Consider the following 19,131-nt stretch of genomic DNA (forward strand, 5'->3'; position numbering starts at 1 on the left):
CATACACCGAGGAAATACAGAGTTCTCAGTAAGGCTAAATAAAATACCAAACCAGATGAAGGGCATCCTGTACCTGCAGAAAGCCATCGCAGTAACTATCTAGCGATTCACATTCCTGTGTAATTTCAGATATTAAATTCAGACAAGCAGAATTCTGAAATAGTCGAGTAAATACTTGTCAACAGGGTTTTGTCACACAAGAATGAAATATAAGGAGAAAGCCAAATGGTTCGAAGACATCTAGAAGAATATCCTAAAAAACTTGTGCGTAAATTTGTCCATGAATTAAACTTTACTGGGTTTTAGGAGCGGCAACTTGCAAGAGATCACTTATAAACTCTGCTTCTGTAAAATCAATAGTGGACACTCATTACAGTCAGTGAAAACAGACTGCGATTAATCCTGAATATTTCTGGGTTTCTTATTACTTGGCTGATTAAAAAGAAAAATGCTACTGTACCATCAATTGCAATAGAAAAATAATGATAATTTTGGTGGCAGTATAAACAAAATACATTTGTTTTCAAGACAGTTGACTGAGTCTTGAAAAATAAGGGTTCGGTCCTGCAGAGAAAGCATCTGTTACATCCCTACCTGCAAGAGAGGGGTAATGATGTTGGTATTCTCCCACTTTCTGATTCTCTTGTCTATTTAGACTGTAAACTTCCAAGATAAGACTTGTTTCTTTTTAATGGTAGAATGAACCAAATAAGTATTATACTGTTAGAAAAAAATATCCTTTAAATGCTTTAAGACGCATTTCAAGAGTGTAGCTTAACTAAATTGAATTTCTTTGGTGTATAAAATCGTGCTGGACACCTTGTGAGAACAGCTTTATCTAGGAGATAAGTAATTTCTACTTTTGGTCTTGAGTAAAATCTAGATGTGCCAGGTTATAATCTCTACAGGATCCCATGTGTTATTTATAACCTCTGGAGAAGATCAAGTAGCATTAAAAAGTTAGAAAAATTTTCACAAACTCAATTTCCACGCTGTCAAATCTCATCACCTACCCAAACCTTCTCCAAATCCTTTCTGTCTACATTTTTCTCGTTAGAGGAGCCAAAATCTATTGATGGTCCATTGACTTTGATTTGGGCAAACATAAATAAAGGTGGTGGGAGGTTAAAAGGCAATATCATGTTTCGAGGCCACCCCCAAAAAGACAGTAACCGGTTTTAATTAAGCAGTCTTAAAAAGTAAAACAGGTGCTCCAGTTGAGTTCATCTCAGACAGCGATGCCAACTGGACAAAAAGTGAAATGTTAAGACTGAGTATAATGCAGCAGAGGAAGTCATAGATCTGATATTTACCTTTAGTATAAACGTAAAGGAAAGCAGGGAAAAATAAGCCACGTACAACCAAAAAATTCCCCGTACCTCACAGCAGGATATCCCGACTTGGCAGGATATCAAAAACACAAGCAATATTCATTCTGTGCACTGTCTCAACATAATCTGTGCTGTGCTTTACTTGATCTTACTTAGATAGCTACTAAGACAACTCATTACGGTCTGATGGCACTTCCATGTAACTTCATGCACGTTCGACTTGAACAATATGGTAGTTAAGTTACTCTTCTGTAACGCTATGTGTGGTATTTTGGGCCAAAAGATCATTCTTCTGAACTGCTCAGCTGAACCCACAAAGACAGTGGTTCTGTCTGAGACTTTTGCTACATCTACATCAGTGGATATCCCTCCTTGAGGAGGTCAGTGTTTGCTTTGTTTCTGAGTTCCACTACAAGTCCCATCTATGAAGAATGAGGTATTGAAAACAGATTTTAAATCTAATTGAGCATAAAAGGTTTGCCAATTTTCAAGACTGAGCTGAATCATATGAAATTCAACACCCACTAAATATGATTTCTCTCAACAGGCTGCAGGAGAGTTTTAATGATTTTACTTCTTAGACTGAGCCAGCAGATACCCAGAAAAGATCAGTATAATTGCTATTCCTAATTTAACATATTTTAAATTACTTCAAGTATTAAAGTGTCTTTCACATTGCCAAACAGAGGATACAAGGCACAGGGAAGTTAAAAAACAAGATCCCTTTTGTGAACATGAGTCCTGATTATCTGCTACTTTGCTCCTGGTTCTGGGATATTGGAGGGGGAAGAGAATGCTTAAAAATAATTTTCCCAGTGTGTTAGGCTTCTATATGGAAAGCAAAACACAAAGTGGAGAAAAGGAAATACTTGTGCAGCTCAGAGCATTACCTCTTACCGATTTATGGAAAAAAACCACAAAACAACAGAAGCCCCTTGAAAATCAGAGGATTTCAATTCCACACAAATACTTCGATGTCAGAGACTGTGGAGCTTCTGACTTTCAAGGTGCTTGCCAATATCTTGCCATTCACCGGGCACGTTGCTTGTTGTTGCAGATCTCAGTTCTGAGAGATGATGCACAGTTCTGGTCAGCATCACTGAGCCCAGTACTAAATATTAGTCACCTAAGGACAAGAATCGGGAGATTTTCAGATTCATCACTGCTACCTAATTGTTGGCAGAAGGGGAGCTGATAAGAATTGTGCAAGTTTCTGTCCATGGGTATTAAGGTTTTAAAAATGCCTAGTCCCATGGCAGCCGGTTTTGTGGCTTGCTGAGCATGGCCCTAGGCAGCACAGGATGCAGTAAAGTCCTTGTCAATAATCTGAGTCTTTTCTGGGAGCCTAGAGCCAAACAGGGAGGCTGAATTCCCTTGGAACATGACTTGAAGTCCACCAGGAGATTGTGCTAGTCATACCATTTGTATGAGGGTAGGTTTCAATTAACTGGCAAGTCTAAGATTCAAGATGTCCAGAGTTTTGAGTTACTTCTGCTTGTAACTTAATGCATCAGCTTGATAATATTAATATTTAATAAGCAATATGCTTATCATTCTGGGCAGAGTGAAAACAGGCGGTTTTCTGAATTTCTTATGTCTATTGTATGTAGGAAATATATTAAAACTCATCTTTTCGCTTATGGCTTAAGAAGTGTATACTCTTCTCAGCACTCGCTATTTCACTTAGCAAAGGACAGCACTTTATAACTATTAAATGCACTGCCTTAGGGATGTGGTAACCCATTGACTTGACAAGTCTTTTAAAAAATGCTATAGTCAAACAGCAAGGCAGGATACATAGGATTTATCTGATAAGCTGAAAAGTCCCTAATGACCCCAAACACTTCAGGCAACACTAAGTATAAAAGTCATTTTGATGAACCTGCAAATCACATATAAATCAGGGGAGAATTTTTGTGTCCAAATATTTTTAAAGGCGTATATTTCCATTGTGTCTTCTTTTTTACCCTCTACAATTCCCTTGACGTGAAAATATAAAAAATCATTGTGCTAACCGCTCTGAATTAAACATATATATATATATTTTTTTTTTTTTTTTTTTTCCACTGGCTCCCTAGCTCCTCTTTTACGGCTTCAATGGGTAAATGGCAGCCTTCACTCATTTTCCTTTTCTATGCCTTAGAACATGACACCTTTTTGTGGGATATCTTAAATTTACAAAGGAATAGAGAAAAATGATGCTTTCCCATACGACCATGTCAATGCTACGCTTGTACTGAGGATAATTTTAACTATATGCTACGTGCAGAAGTGACAGGAATAAGCGACATACTCTGTTCAGGGTGCTGGTGCCTGCCATTCTGCTATTCCAACAATATTCTGTAATTAATGTTGAGTGAGCAATAAAGAAAGACCCAAGAGAAAGGCAAATCTGCTTGTTTTCTTTTCATTATGGATGACTATGCAAGAGGAAACCAGGAATATTCTGACAGTGCAGCTAAGATCTGGAAACTGTACATCTGTTTTGATCATTTGGATCCCAGCATTCATAAAGATGAGCAGTTTATTATGCTCAGTGCCATTTGTCAATACATCGTTCCCTATTTGTCCCTGCTGAGATTATGGCTGCTACAAAGTTAACAGCTGGCACTAGCATTGACAGCCCAGGGCCAATTTATGGAACTCAGCTGGTAAAATACTGACCACTTCTGACACAAAAGAATGTCACTCTCCAAGCCATGCAACTCATTGCCCTTCTGTTGCCTCCTCTCCTCCTTTTGGCAAGAGCTACCGCAGCGGATGCTGTTTGCCAGAGCTCTGAACTCCAGCAAACCAGCAATGCTCCCACCCCTCCCACGAGCTTAGAGGCTTTTTGCCACTCACCCCCCTAGTTTTCCTTCTGGCAGATGGTCTGCTGCATCTCAGCTGAATTTTGTGCCCTGACTACACCATACTAGCACTGAAACTGCCCACTTAAAATGCATGCATAGGTACAGAAGTCAGTTTGATTGTTTCGGGGTGCTGGGAATAAATGTTCTGTTTATTGATTTTTTTTTTTTTTTCCCCTCTTCAGAATTGCGTATTAATTTCTAGACTTTTCTTGCTAAAGGAACCTGTTTTACAACTGGAAAAAGGAATATTATACTTAAGAATACGTTTTTTTCTTAGCCTAGCAAGCTTAAAATTATTGGCAAGCTTCCTCTTTTCTTCCCCCACCGTCCCCATGAGTGGAATCTCACAGAGTACAACAGAGACTTTGTATTACAGGTGAAAATGTTCTCCTCTCTGTATCTGTGGTCAAACTGACAGACCTAGAGACATCCCATGCTCCAAGTTGACTGACTGTGGGGCACTGCTGCATAGACTTTACCACCATACATGTTACAATCAGCACCACCGAGCGGGGCATGCAACTGAGTTGTCACCAAGAGAACAGCTTGCTATATAGAGCTTTACAGGTCTGTGTACTGTTGGGATTTTACAGCGGCATGTATCTAATAAACCCACAGTTGTGTCTGTACTGGTCGTCCCACTCTTCCTGGGTAAAAATCGCAACAGGCAGTCACCTCCTATGCTCCGCCTCCCGCGTTCTTGTTTTGCGCATCAGCGTCTTGGTTTCTTAGCATCTGTGCTAACAGATCGTTTGTTGGCACGCAAAAGCACACAAGACACACCAAATGCCCCTGGCTGGCATGGCTTATACAACTTTCCATCCCCTGCATTCCAACTGGAGCTGTGTATATAAACTAATCTAATCTCAAGATTAGTCAAAGTCTGTGATTGCTCAGCGTATCTCAGAGCTCTTTTGTTAGGTGAAATCTTGGACCAAGTAAAGCAAACTAGAGCAGTTCCAATTAAGAATATTAAAAAATACTTGTGGACCCCATGCCTAGCACGGTGTTATTTCATCTCTCTTTGAGATGGAGTCTTACTTGTTATTAAAATATCACTGCCAAGGTAAAGAAAGGGCAAAATTAGGTACAAAACCGGCTTCAGTTTAAAATGACCTGTGTTGTCTACTACAATCAACAGTATCTCCTCAAAAGAAGGAACAGATCTAACCAGCTAATACTTGAGAATAAAGAATCTCCAGCTGTCGCTAACACATCTGAAATCAAACAGAAAAGTGTTAAAACACCTATATAGCTGTAACCAACGTGTCCTGCTTTCACTGCTTGTTGAGCATGTCCATCATGTACCATACACACATGAATTCACAAGTCAAGCTCTTAGGCCATTTTTTCCAGTGCCTTCTCCTTGGTGTATTATACAGCTTCAGCTAGAGAGGGCACAAATAGACATAACTCTTCCCTTCACAGAAATGTTTTATACTTGCAGTTCACACCAGCAGATAAGAAAATTTTCTGTAAGGAATGGAAAATCAAGTTGTTTCTGTGTAGCGTGTTTCTGTTAGTCATCTTACTCATGGGGAAGGAAAGTGCTCTTACAAGGCTGGTGGGACCTGAATGCCCTGTTTGTTCCTGGAGGATCACATTTCTGTAAAGAATTTTCAATAGAATCATGCTTGTGACAGCTTTGCATTGCAGCTTTTGGGAAGGTTTCACAAGCTTGACTATTCAATAAATAATCCTTTGGAGCCACAGCAGTGCTCAGAAAAGCTTTACGAGTTGGCAACTGGTATGTAGTGCTGCAGCCATTCTGAACAGATTTTAGAAGCTGCAGATCTTGCTTGGACAGATAAGAAAGTGTCATTTTACTGGGAAATGGCATAAATTATAGAGGTAAGACATAAATTTCCCTAAAACACTACTTTTTAATGTAGTTAAATCCATCAAATGCTTCAAAGTGGTGCGATGTGCAAGAGGCCACAGATTGTTTTTACAAATACAATCTACAAACAGTATTTTGCAGAACGGCATTGCAGGCAGCCTGTAAGCACATCCTTTACACAGACTGTTTCACTTCTGTTGTGACCTGAACACCGTATCACCAAGAAGGAAGGATTTACTTTGCTCCAATGAGGTACACAACAAACAAGGAGATCTAAGTCCCCTCCCAGAGAGGAAAATTGCGAGCTGAAGTTCAGCTAATTTGTCCCACTAATTGTCTGTATTTTCACCTGAAGTTTCTGCAGAAGCTGAAGGGATTCTGGAGACAGCACAGAGGGAGGAGGAGTTGGGGATGTGCTGTGACACACACTGTCCATAATAACACAGTTTTACTCCTACAGCGGATAATGCACCTACAAGACAGGTGCCAAGCGAGACATGCAGGCACTGCGGTGGGTTACTCTGCTCCGGGTGTACAACCTGTGCCACCAGCGGTTGCACTGGACAGCACTGAGAGCCATCTCAAAGAAAAAAATAGCAATACCAGACTAATAACCATCAACACCGACGCAAGGTTTCAAATCATGTCCAATAAGCATCTGTAACTCACAGTTTAGGTCTCCAACTGAACATATCTAAAGATTGTTTTACACAGGTGTGGTTGTTGCAGCTGAAATTTATGGAACTTCTGAGAAGTCGAGCCTGTTGAAGCCTTTAAATAGACTTCCAAAATTGAGTAATCCAATCACAAAGAAAATGTGTACGCAAGTTTCAGATGAAACATGACAGCTTTGCTTTCTAGGCTTCACGGAAAGATCAGTCCATCAGTGATAATTAGCTTAGGTTAATTCCACTAGCTCTTGGATTGTAAGAAAAAGCAAATTGCTAATTGAAATTGGATATAGGCATCAGCAATCCAGTCTTTCTGAATGCCTTCTGAAGATGAGAAGAAAGCAATGTGTTCATCTCCATGAAAACAAAAGATACCTTCATTAGTGTTTGTTTCCGTAGTCACTTGGTGACACTACCGCTGCATATGAATGACTGAACAAAGCTGCTAATACAGCAGGACTAGATTCTGCCCCTGTAAACAAATTCTAATCTCAAACCCAACAGTCTGGGAGTTGGTTATTTTACACCTTCCTCTATTTATCACTGCGCAGGTGAGAAAGAGTAACCATGTCTAACATTTTTTTACTCCAGTATTTTAAAAACTACTCAAGAGAAATTTCAAAACTCTTGTCTCTTCACTGTTGCGGCTCATCTGTCCCCTCCATTTGGCTTATGAACTGCCAGCATAAGGTTTGGCAGTGCAAATTTTCAGCGGCGTGCAGCTGCACCACAGGTAGCTACAGAAACAAACAGGTAGAGTGCTTTTCACAGCAGCATTTCTGAAATTATTGCAATAAAAATATAGCAGCGTAAGAATTTAGGCTGAGAACCCAAATAGCCTGTTCCTTCATTATGATTATTATTCACATGAGCAGTCCTACAAACAGCGAGGACATTTCCCCAGTAGTCAGCACTGTGGGAGTTTCCAGGTGTCCTTGGAAGGCAGAGATACCAGTGCCACACGTGGAGTTAGTGGGCACGGCGCAAAGGGCCGCCCAGCACAGCCCTCACCATTTCCTAGTACAAGCGCTCAACAGTCCCCTTCACTTCTGCCTTCTCTAGCAAATACTTGGCAGATCTGTACATGTGAAGCATGACACTGTGCATACAATTCTGCTGTTGGGAAGGGAGAACAAACCGTTTGTGACAGATGGTAGCCGTGCTGCTTAATGCAATACTGGAAGACACTTAGTTACACACACTTAAGATACAGTGACGGAAACAGCATATGGACCTAAATAGAATAGAAGAGGCATTAGGCTTCAAGCTTTGAAGCTTTTCGTTTGAAATGGTCTTGTTTTACCGGAGACATTTACTAAAGGCGGAAACATTGTTTGCACTGAGGCCTAGAAAAGGATCCGGTAATTTAGGGAAAGAAAAAAAAAAAAAAAAAAAAAAAAAAAGGAACTCTGACACATACTTTCAAGACTAAAGTGTACATCATCCAGCCTTCAGATTTTTCATGCTGCTCTACACTCCTGATACATCTCCTGAGCTATTTTTTAAATGTATGTACATCTTAAGGTCTAAGATCTAACATGAATAATAACTGAAATGATACATAATTAAACATTTTGCACATCAATGTGTGATATTGATGGTTTAAATATTTCATGATTAATATGTTCAGTTAGGTTTAAGCCAAGCTACTGAGTTATTTCTCCCTCACCTCCACTGCCCTACATCTGAGAGTATTGATATAGCTTTCACCACAAGTTGAAAAGAAGATTTCAAATCTACTTCCTGGAAGGGTAGTTAAATAATTACTGTCATGCTAAAAAAAAAAAGGAACATTTGGACAATAAAAATAAGGAAAAGGCATCTCTTTCTACTGGCATGTAATCCACAGCATCCTCTCTTGTGTTCAGTTTTCAACAATACGAATGCTTGTGATGGAGCTCTTCATTTTCAGGACTAGTAGCCCAAGGTACCAGCCCCCCGAGCCCCTCGACCTGTATCCCATATGTAACAAAACATGATGCCTTCTGTAATGCCAGCATTTATTTGAACCCATTTACTGGGCTCGGGTTAGTCATGTCAAGTTCAAGGCCTCCAGGTTGAATAAATCAGTGTTTCAGAATGTTCCCTCTGTATTGCTCTGAGAGCTGATACTAAGTTACTAGATAGAGAATTGCTCCTTAGGCTCAGTGAGGGAGATCTTTATTTTCAGTGTTGAAGACAAGAGGGTCTGTCCTTGCTGATGACTCATGTCTGGAGGTTGTTACGTGTGCAACCCGTCAGAGGATGTACTACACGTGAAGAGTAGGGAAAAAAGTCCAGTGACAGCAAAACTCCTCTTTAGGCCGCTTGACTTTTTTACTTTTACTCAATGAAACTTTTGCAAGCATTTCCTTCTGTTTTCTTTCCTTTTTTCCTTTTTTTTTTTTTCCCCTCTCACGCTGCATTTTCCCATTACCTTTAAACCTGCACTGTATTTTGAGGTATCACCCTGAAATGCTTTTTGAACTGTGTTTATTATACAATGTATCCAAAGGACTTCTCTTTAGTTCACAAATGGAAATATTTCCTTTTTCTTTTCCCAGTTTCCTCCTAAAAAAGTGCCAGCCCCCAAAACATATGCAAGAGCTTCTCTTATTATCCTTTAAAGCATGATAAGATGTATGGTACAGATGCATCTGTTACCTCTGCTACAGTATAGAAGATGCTGAAGGCCAAACCACAACATCACTTGCACCTCTACAACCCTCTTCAGAAGCATTAGCATAAGGCAGACTGTTGCGAAGATAAAGTTATACCCTGAGAGAGCTAATACAGCAACGAAAACCATGAAGAATACTAACATCATAGTCCTGCAAATGTTTATATTCAAGACTGGTATTCATACTCAAACTACTAATCCCAGGATTTTCAAAGACGTTTGAAGGAGAGAGGTACCTAATTCCTTTTGACAATAGGATTGAGGAACCTAGTCCCTTGGTCGATAGTTTTACTTAACGCGTCACCTGAAACATCCACAGGTACAGTCCAATAAACAAGGAAAACCACATCACCCAGCCATTCTTAGCACTAGTTAGGGAAATATGTATATTCCAAAGGGATTAACTGGTCTGAGATCTCTTGCCAAAGCTGGTATCATACACAGTGCATACTGTGCTGAGTATGCTGTCAATTGGTGACCATAAATATCTATTGTAATAAGGGAGATACAGTCAGTTATACAGCTGGGATAGCAATAGCAGGGCACATTCGCTGAAAAAAAATCAATTTTAATTAGGAAGACAATTATATTTTCTCCCAAAGGTTGCCAAGGTCTCAAGATTTATCTCTAAGGTGATGGAGAAGTAATCTTTTGCCATTCTATATCTACTGGGTAGCACTGAACTGTGGAAATATTTCAGGTCCAAGGGAAGAGCATAAGGTCCCTCAAGGTCTTATAACCCAAGGCAATAAAAATCACTGGCACATCATTAGCCTGTCCCTCGCAACAGAAGCTTATGATTATATCCTTTGATTTCTCCAAGCAAAGCTTTGTCCAGCTTATTCTCAAGCGATGTAGCAGCGACTGGGCCTACAGTCGTGCCTTCATTCCTATTTATAGCTGAGCTTTGTGCAAGTAGATAACCCTAGGTTAGCTACCATCTTCCCTTAAAATAGGGACAAACTAAGAAAACTCTCAAACGGGAATCAGCTGCCTAGCCACTGTGAGTTAACTTGCCTTGGGAATTTTATTAAGGAAATTTGTTGTAGTAGCTGAGAAAAGAAGGTATCCAGCTATTTCTGGAGCGGTAACCACTTGCTTCCAAGCCTCTCCATTTTAATTGGGAAAAGTTGGCTGTAGAAATGGACAGTAGGTTCTTGCTGAATGTTTCTGGTTGTTGATGTTTGACTTTCCTCTGCCGCCGCTTCCCGATTTCTCTGCTCTAAGTGTCATCGCTCTGCTCCTCCGTGATCTCTCTGCTTCTCTGCCAAAACGTCAATAGCTTTATGCTTCTTCAGATCATTCCCTCAACACTCCCCTTTGTTAGGGTAACGCACTGGAGTTGCTTTGTCAGCTTAATAAGGTTAGCCTGCAAATAGCAGCCAGTCTCATTTTTAATTCTTCTTGACTCCTTGCAAGTAAAATACCCCGTATGTAACTAACAGAGCCGTGCCAGTGAGATCAGGACTATCCGGTACATTCTCACCCTTAACCCTTTGTCCGCTACAGTTTTTACACTGTAAGCTTGCCGGGACAGACCTGTCTTTTTTTTCTGCGTGTGTGTGTCTCTACAGTACACTGCATCCCTGGTGCAAGATACTTTTGTATTGTAGTGCCCACTCTGTCTAATAAGGGAATGAATACAAATTCCAGTCAAGCTACTGAAAAATCATAACTGGCCAGAGACTCACCAGTCTGCTTTGAGGAACGCCACCATATGTAATAAAAAAAGATGAACATTGGATCTTCTGAAGCACCACTGGAAAAAGATCTGTCAAACTGCTGCCAACACGCACATCTTCCTCTTCTCTCTACAATAGATTTCTATTACAGACTTCAAACATATTCTGCTCTGAAAACACCCCATTGATGTCAAGATGTCTTCAGCATATAAAACAAGTGCAGGGTACATAAGAGAGAGGCACAGCACGGCTCTGGAGTTTTGCATATTCTTGCAGAGGTGTTCTACTTTTTGAGACGTTGGAACTGCCAAGGAGTGGCCCAAACCCGCAGGACCTTCCAAGGTGATCAATCTGCAATTTTTACGTGTCTTATTTTTTCTCTGAAATATATCCTATTATATATTACCATGGTGATACTGTTTTGGTTTTGTTTCAAACTGTAGTCAAATCAAAGAATAATGTTTCTGAAACAATAAAATATTCCGGTGGCTTTTTAACGCTACAGCAGTTTTAAGCTGTGCAAAGCATACTATTCTATATACTTATCTCCCAAAACTGTGAACACCTTCTTATCCAGCTGTCACAAATTTCATCCTGAAATGTGCAAACTATTAGCATTTCAGGAGTGCTGAAAAATCCTTACTTCCACTGACACAACTACAGTGGCTCAGCACCCCAAAATCCATGATCTGTGTTTATCTGACTTCGAGGTCCAACCCTGAACAGCACTATTTGCTCTTTGTGAGCCCTCTGACTAGTTTCAAACCTAACAGTCCTACAATAAGTATAATGCAGCCATTAGCGTAAATGCAGAACAGACTAATATCGATCAAATATATGCAAGGAATTAATATCAGTCTGAATTTTAACCAGCCACAGAATAAAGCTCAGGACTACGACTGAAAATACCTGAGTGTTATTTCTGTCCATCTTGGTGATCTTGGAGTGGCCAAAGTGTGTGAAAGCCATGGAAGTAAAACCAAGGAGAGAACTCAGACTTCAGAGGGACTTTTAGAGATTGATTTCAGTTGTAAATGAGAAACATGCTTATTCTTTTCTGTAAAACATGTGAACAAGCATTTTTTAAATAGTGTTTTATCATTATAAACGCTGGAAAGCTTTCTGATTAAATGTGATTGCATTCGCGGATGTTTTTATTATGCGATTTCAACAAACAAACTTGAGAGTAAAATTCAATTTAATTTCAGGAAGCAATGAGAGAGGGTAAATTTAATAGGAACATATTGTTCCAGGCATGCTCTACGCCAGCCTGCAGACCCTGAGCAAAGCCAGCCATCTGAGAGCAGCAGGGGAGAGAATGAGAGAGACAGAGGGAGGTAAAGAATGAGAAAGAGGGGGAGGAGAACACAGAGAAAGAGACACATAAGAGAGGAAAGTTCCTATCAGACTTTTCTGTGATGAGAGAGGAGTTGAGCGCTGTGGGAGAAAGAGATATGAGGGGGACTCTGAGCTGCCTGTGTATAAAAAAAAAACCCACAACCCAACAACATACAGCACAAATCCAAGACGCTATCTGACTTTCACAAAGTCAGTGGAAAGACTAATTTCTCTGGTGGCATTGCCTCAAGACGTCAGTAAATAAAAACCAGTCTCTGTCCCTCTCTTCTCCCGGGCTTGACAATAGGAAGGGGCTGTTGAACATACAGTGATTCAGTCTGATCCTTGCTAATCAAAGTCATCAGAAAACAGGGACAGGGGTTCTCCTGGAATTAAGACACACGTTGCTTTTATCACATGGGTGCTCCCCATGCCGTGCTCGCACACTCCAGTTGAGTAGTGGAAGGGTTGGCAGCAGGATAATACTGAGCTTACCTAACCCATAACGCTTTCTACAGCAGGTTGTAAGATTTCAAGGCCTTTGAAGACAACAATCTCTTTCAAGAGCTTTTCAGCAAGTTCTAGTGAAAAGATGAAAATAAAAATTCCCCTAAGCCCTCTTAGGGGAGACACCAGCTTGTAAAAAGAGCTTCAGCAGAACAGCTAACAATCTTGTTGCTGGTTTTTTTTGTTCTTCCTCCCTCCAGCTCCCGTCTTCTGCTCTTTTTGTTTACTGGACCAGATTGTAAGATCTCTGGAACAAAAACTGTGGCACTGCATTTGAAAATATACCATATGCATGTTTAGTTTTAACAACTCAGCTAATGAGATTATTGAGTAGAAAGGCTTCACCCTAATCATTCCTGAAACTTAGCTGAAACTGCTGGTACACAGGGTGTTCTGTCTGATATGCAGACAAAGGATGGGAATGAATTTTGCCAGTTATATACCAGCTGAGCACTCATCCTGGAAATATCAGTTGGTATAGCAATATATAAATTGAATTTCTGTGCATGAGAAAAGGCTCTGTGCTTAACGGAGCCAGTTTGCGTCTATACAACCATCCTGGAGCGAGGTGGGAAGACAGTTTGAAGGATCTCTTTGTATCAGATCTTAACTCTCACATCTCTACATGTGAACTTGGGCAGATAATGTACGTCTAAGACATGCTGCTTCTACTCATGCCATGTTTTATTTTTCTGATTGTCTAAATCAAACCCTTATCAAGGTTAGAGCCCTCTCTCAGAAACTGTTTTGGTAAAAGGCTTGTATTAAAATCTAACTTCTCCACAGGATGGTGGAGATCAACAAACTCTTGTAATAAAAGCAGCAGATGTATAAATAATATAACCCTTTAAACTTATGTCTATTTACCTGGGAGGGAATTTGAGGCAGCTTTAGATTCTTTTGAAAATCCCTCCTTTAAGCAAAGGAACTTTCAATGTAGAACAGGTTTTCTATTAACACGTTCTCAGTCACTGTGTGGTTATCCTATGATGTACAATGGTTTGTGAACACAGATAAGATTAACTCTGACCTTGTGAAAACCAGAAACTTCCCTGTTCCTCTTCTCTTCACCTGAATAACTTACTGGACCCCTTAAAACAAATTAAAGAAATAAGCAAGAGTGACTGGAAACACTGCTGGACTATTTAAGTAAGCCGCAGAGAACTATACTGGATAATTTATTCTTGTGAGAAACATAATGATCACCCAACAAGTTTGGTTAGGAAGGTGTTTTATCAGGCCACCTTGATATACTAGGGCAAAAAAAATACACAGAACACCTACTGATGATGGATTGCGAGATATATTAACACAGAAAAGGATTGAGATTTACTTTCAATAGTAGATTAAGGTGCTCCAATGCAGCCAAGACTAGTTCTTTTAAAACAACAGGGACTGAGTTTCTTCTAGATAAGGACTTAATTTTTATTGAAAACCTACCACCTTCAAACTGCTCGAAAGTTGAAGCACTATAAAACTGTCAAATAACACCATTATTAAAAGCTTTATTTGACAAATCTTCCACTGCTGGGATAACTTGTGTGTTTGCCTTCTCTCTCACATGAAATAAAATCATTCACTTATGCAAACTGCTGACAGGAATGGAAACAAATGGGGTTCTCAGCACAGGGTGAAACACACTATCCCCTTTCTGCAGCTTAATGGAAACCATAGTTATTCATAAATCATAAGGCACTCAGACTGGAGAGCTGCTCTACTCTTTGTTGCACAATACTTTGGGAAATGTTTGGGACGGGCTTACAGGAAGCTTTATATGGTGTTCTGGAGTACCTGGTAATTTTTCAGAAGCAGGTAGAAAACATCTGCATGAAACTGTTCAAGGGGAAGAAAAGTGACTGAACAATATCTGACAAACGAATGTGGGATTTATTTAACCCTCCTTATAATAAAAAAGTGTTGATAGCACTGCTAGATGGTTTGATAGTTAGCCTTTTATCTATGGCCAGTGACCTTTTGCCAACACTTGCTATCGATTCATAGATTTTTAAGGCCAATACGGACCTTTGCAATTTTCTACGCTGACCTCCAAATTAATATTAGCTTGCGTGAGCTTTCTCTTCTGAGCATCACCTTAGAGCGCTCCGGTATGAGCAGCTGATGGATAAATACCTAACAGTATGCCTCTCATTTAGGAAGGACTGACTTGCAAGTGGGTCACAAGCATCTGAGAGATTTATCAGCTTCAAACATCTTTGAAATACTCACAAACTTTAGGAATCTTTGCACCTGGAAATGCCTGGGGAGGTTTCTTGTCGCTTCCTTTTATATAAAAAGGCTTTAAATAAATAAAGAACAAGAAGGTTCCTAGCCAGCCCTCCAGGAAAACTGCAGGATGTGCCTTATTAGGTAAGTAGGCAAATTCCTTTCTTGGGAGACCTCCCAAAACACCACATCTTCCACTACACACTTTGCCATTGCTAAGAGAGTTGCCTCCTCTAGTGATTGATTTCATCAGGCTTTTGAGTGTCGTCCTGGGACAGCCCTCACAGGGTGTGAAAAATCCAGGTGATTCCTAAGTAGATACAGCTAAATTTCCCACAGTGCTTACATCTGCAAGCTGGGGCAGTGAGAAACAAGGGACCCCGCTGGGCTCAGGAGAACCTCCAACCTCAACAGAAAAAGGCTGAGTGAGAGCAGAGGAAATAAAGACTTTCTCAGATCAGGTTGTATTTTGGATGGGATTTGTTTAAGGTTTTGTTTAAGAAACTAACCAAAATTAGTTTTCGGTGTTGCCACGTAAAGACCAGGGTCTGAGCTGCATCATGCTTGGAGAAGTGAGGCTTAAAGTCTAGCTGAGCAGTCGCAAGAGCATGAAAACTCTAACACACCTTCTATAATGAATTCTGTCAATCAGAGCAGAAAGTCCCACTTGAAGTTAATGTTCCCTGAATATTTTCCCCATCTATTTTAAACTGTGAAGTCTGGACCACTCCTTGGAGAACTGGGAAACATTCCGCCTATGAAAAACATTATTGGGCACAAGTAATAAAACCGTGGCAATAATAAAATTGCATTTTCAGGACCCTGAGCTAAACCAATGGCATCTCACAAACTTTTGCCATGTTCAATTGTGCATCACTCAGTCGTTTTCACTGTTTAACACCTGGAGTTTTAAGATTTATAATTCTTTCATTCGTTACTAAATAACATGTCTTTGCTTTTTCCTTCTATCGTGGTGACGTGGTTGTACAGGTTTAGCTTCAATGCATATCATTAACTGGTAATCTAAGTTTTATTTTTGCTCTGCACTGCGTCTCTAAATAAAACCTGCATTGCTCTCCATTTGCTCTGGATTTAGTGGATCCTGCAGTTTTGATAATATAAATTACATCTCAGCCTGGAAGACATTTTGGGTTTAGATTTTGCAGGGAAATATACAGATGCTTGTAAATACCCTCCCATCCATGAAAGCAAGAGAGTCTACAGTATTTCCAGCATGATCAGAAGGTTAATGCATAGTTATGGGCTTCACGAAACAACCTACACGCTTCTCTTCACGAAACAACCTACATCCATGCTTTTCTCCTTTCTGTCAAACCACACAGACTCTGCTTCCCCTAAGCCTCAATTCTCTGCCTCAGACTTCACTAACACAACTTCTGCTCCAGAGATTCAATGTAATATAAGTGATGACTTCCCTTTTAATATTGTTTATTAAGGAGGTTGGCAACTTAGAGGATAAGTTTGTAAGTTTGACCAAAAAAAAGGGAACATTACAAAAATAAAAATTTAGAAGCTCCGTTACTCATCCTAATAAAATATATAAAACAAATCTGATTTTTTTTTTTAATCACAAGACATTTTGAAGCCCCAGCTGAAATCAAGCCCTTTATGGTAGGTATACTGCAGGTATGCTACTGTCTCTCAAATGGTGCGCGGGTTACAGTAGAAAAGACAGAGGGTAAACTGGGGGTGGGAGGGAAGGAAAACTGAGCTGGCAAGTGGCTGAAACCACTAGTCAAAGACAAGGACAATAAACCCAAAAGATCACAGGTGTGCTGAGCTCCACCACTATCTAGGAGTCATCCTGTTTGATGAAATTAATAGACTTTTAAAAAGACACTGAATTTATTGGCACAACATTCTCAAAACATCGCTTAGGAGATAATATTTTGCCTCAAATTGTTATTAATTTCATGTCTCTCCTGGAATGATTATAGCCTGTATGTTTTTGAAGCAGAGCTACTTTTTCTTGCCTCCTTTATTCCCTTGCCACATTTCACCCTCAAGAATACCGGGAGCCCCTAAAAATCTTATTTGTTTATTGCTACTTCCCTGTAGTTTCACCTTTCATTGCAAGCCTGAAAGGATTTATTATTTTTCCTATAAGTCAGCCAGCCTTCTCCAAAAAACCACCAAGAGCTGTGTCATCTACCCAGTCATTAATTCAAACTCTGGCATGCTCAGGAGCCCTCATCTGTTGAGTGATCTTGTTCTGTGCTTTTGGTCCATGGCTTTGAAAAACACGTGTGCGTGTGAGAGAGGGAGAGAGAAGGAGGGAAAAGGAAAGAAGGGATGAAAAATATATTCAAACATTAAACCACATTATTTTAACGGGCCTTTACACCCTAGAGCATCAGATGAAAATAAACAATGATGATGGAGAAAATGAATGTGAAAAGGAGAGACGTTACGTGCAATAAAATGTTCTATCACAGAAAGTCATACTGCACCAACTGAATATTTCATTCTTTCACTTATTCCAGACCCATGAGCCCCAAACTACTGTAGCACTTTAGGTGTTTGTTTTTCTATGCTTTGACTTTAATTGAGCTCATCCAGAAGACTAATCTCCTTTATCTTGCACGTGTGCTCGCACGGGGTAAGAGCTAACAGAAACCCTCCTCCCTCCACCCCCGGGAACACTCAGGTGGACCTCAGCAGGGGCTGCAGCTTCTGTCCCAGGGTGCATGGCCAGGAGCTTTCTCAACAGGCTGGCTGGCTAGCGTCTGTAAGGAGGCTATAGGGCAGGATACAAGTCTCTTCTACACAGAAGTGTAGCTGGGAGCCCTACCGTGAGCTACTTGAATGATTTTGCCTAGGGTACTCCATTGCTTGTTGCTGGTACAGTCAAACTTGCGTAGAAAATAGATTTTCTTAGCCTGATAACAGAGGTGGAGCAGTAATAGGTGTTGGGGGAAGGAGATGAGAAATTATTAGAGTAGTGGCACTTACAATAAGTGCAAACTTAGCACAATTTACTACGGTGCTTCATGATGACTGACTGAAAATTCTTAGTCAGATATAATGTCATGTAAAAAGAAAAACTTCTAATAGCTACAACATTTCTGCAATCCCCGTGTCAGATTTCTGTCAAGTGTTAAATAACTTCAATTGGAAAAACAGGCAAGAAGATTTATAGGTAATCAGCATTGCCAAAAAACTACAACAGCTGAAATACTGTAGCACAAAGCTCAAATTCCAGAGAAATGTTTGTTTCACAAATAACATTACAACTGGTACCTCTAAAGAAACAGAGTGAATATTATTAAATATGTGCAGAGATGTATGCGTGAAACAATAAAAATTCATTGTACAAAACAAAAAGAATAGATCCTTTTCTGCTGGACTTGCGCTCAGTACAGCATCTGAATACCTTTGAGGATACACTCAACTTCCATTTCAACCCCACAATTCAATGTGGTCCTTGGGCTATAGCAGAACCCGGCACAGGATGCTGGTGTACTCAGAAATTAATATACAATAAATATTTCAACAGTAATAGCACAAAAGACAGCTTGAGTAACAATTCTGATGTAAAGCTTCTCACCTCGCCGAGCCTGACAAAATGCATATCCCTGGTCATCCTAAAAGGTGTATTTTCACTTCTACTACATAACTGGGGAGGCATCTGTCCCCAGTTGAAAGCTGGACAGACTTCCCAGCAACCAAAGGTTGATACCTGCATACCAAAGCGACAGAGCTGAGCCTTGGTGGGAGAAGGTTAAGCTTGAAATGAGTGTGCAAAGCCATCCTTCTCACGTTACCATTCTTTCATGCCGAGTGGTAAAGCGGGGTTTGCTGTTACAGAAAATACCCTTCAGCACGCTACTGCCTTTTCGGTCCTGACTACAGCACAACTGTATCAAACCATGCTCTCTCATCCAGGCCTTGGTCTAGCAGAGAACACAAAATCCCAATGCAAAGGAACAGGAAGCACAGCTAAGGGAAAGAAGAAAAAAAAGATTGGTCTCATATTCTTATTTTCTAGGGTAGAGGAGGTGGAACTT

Source organism: Athene noctua, chromosome 15 (assembly GCF_965140245.1).
Source record: "Athene noctua chromosome 15, bAthNoc1.hap1.1, whole genome shotgun sequence".
NCBI lineage: Eukaryota > Metazoa > Chordata > Aves > Strigiformes > Strigidae > Athene > Athene noctua.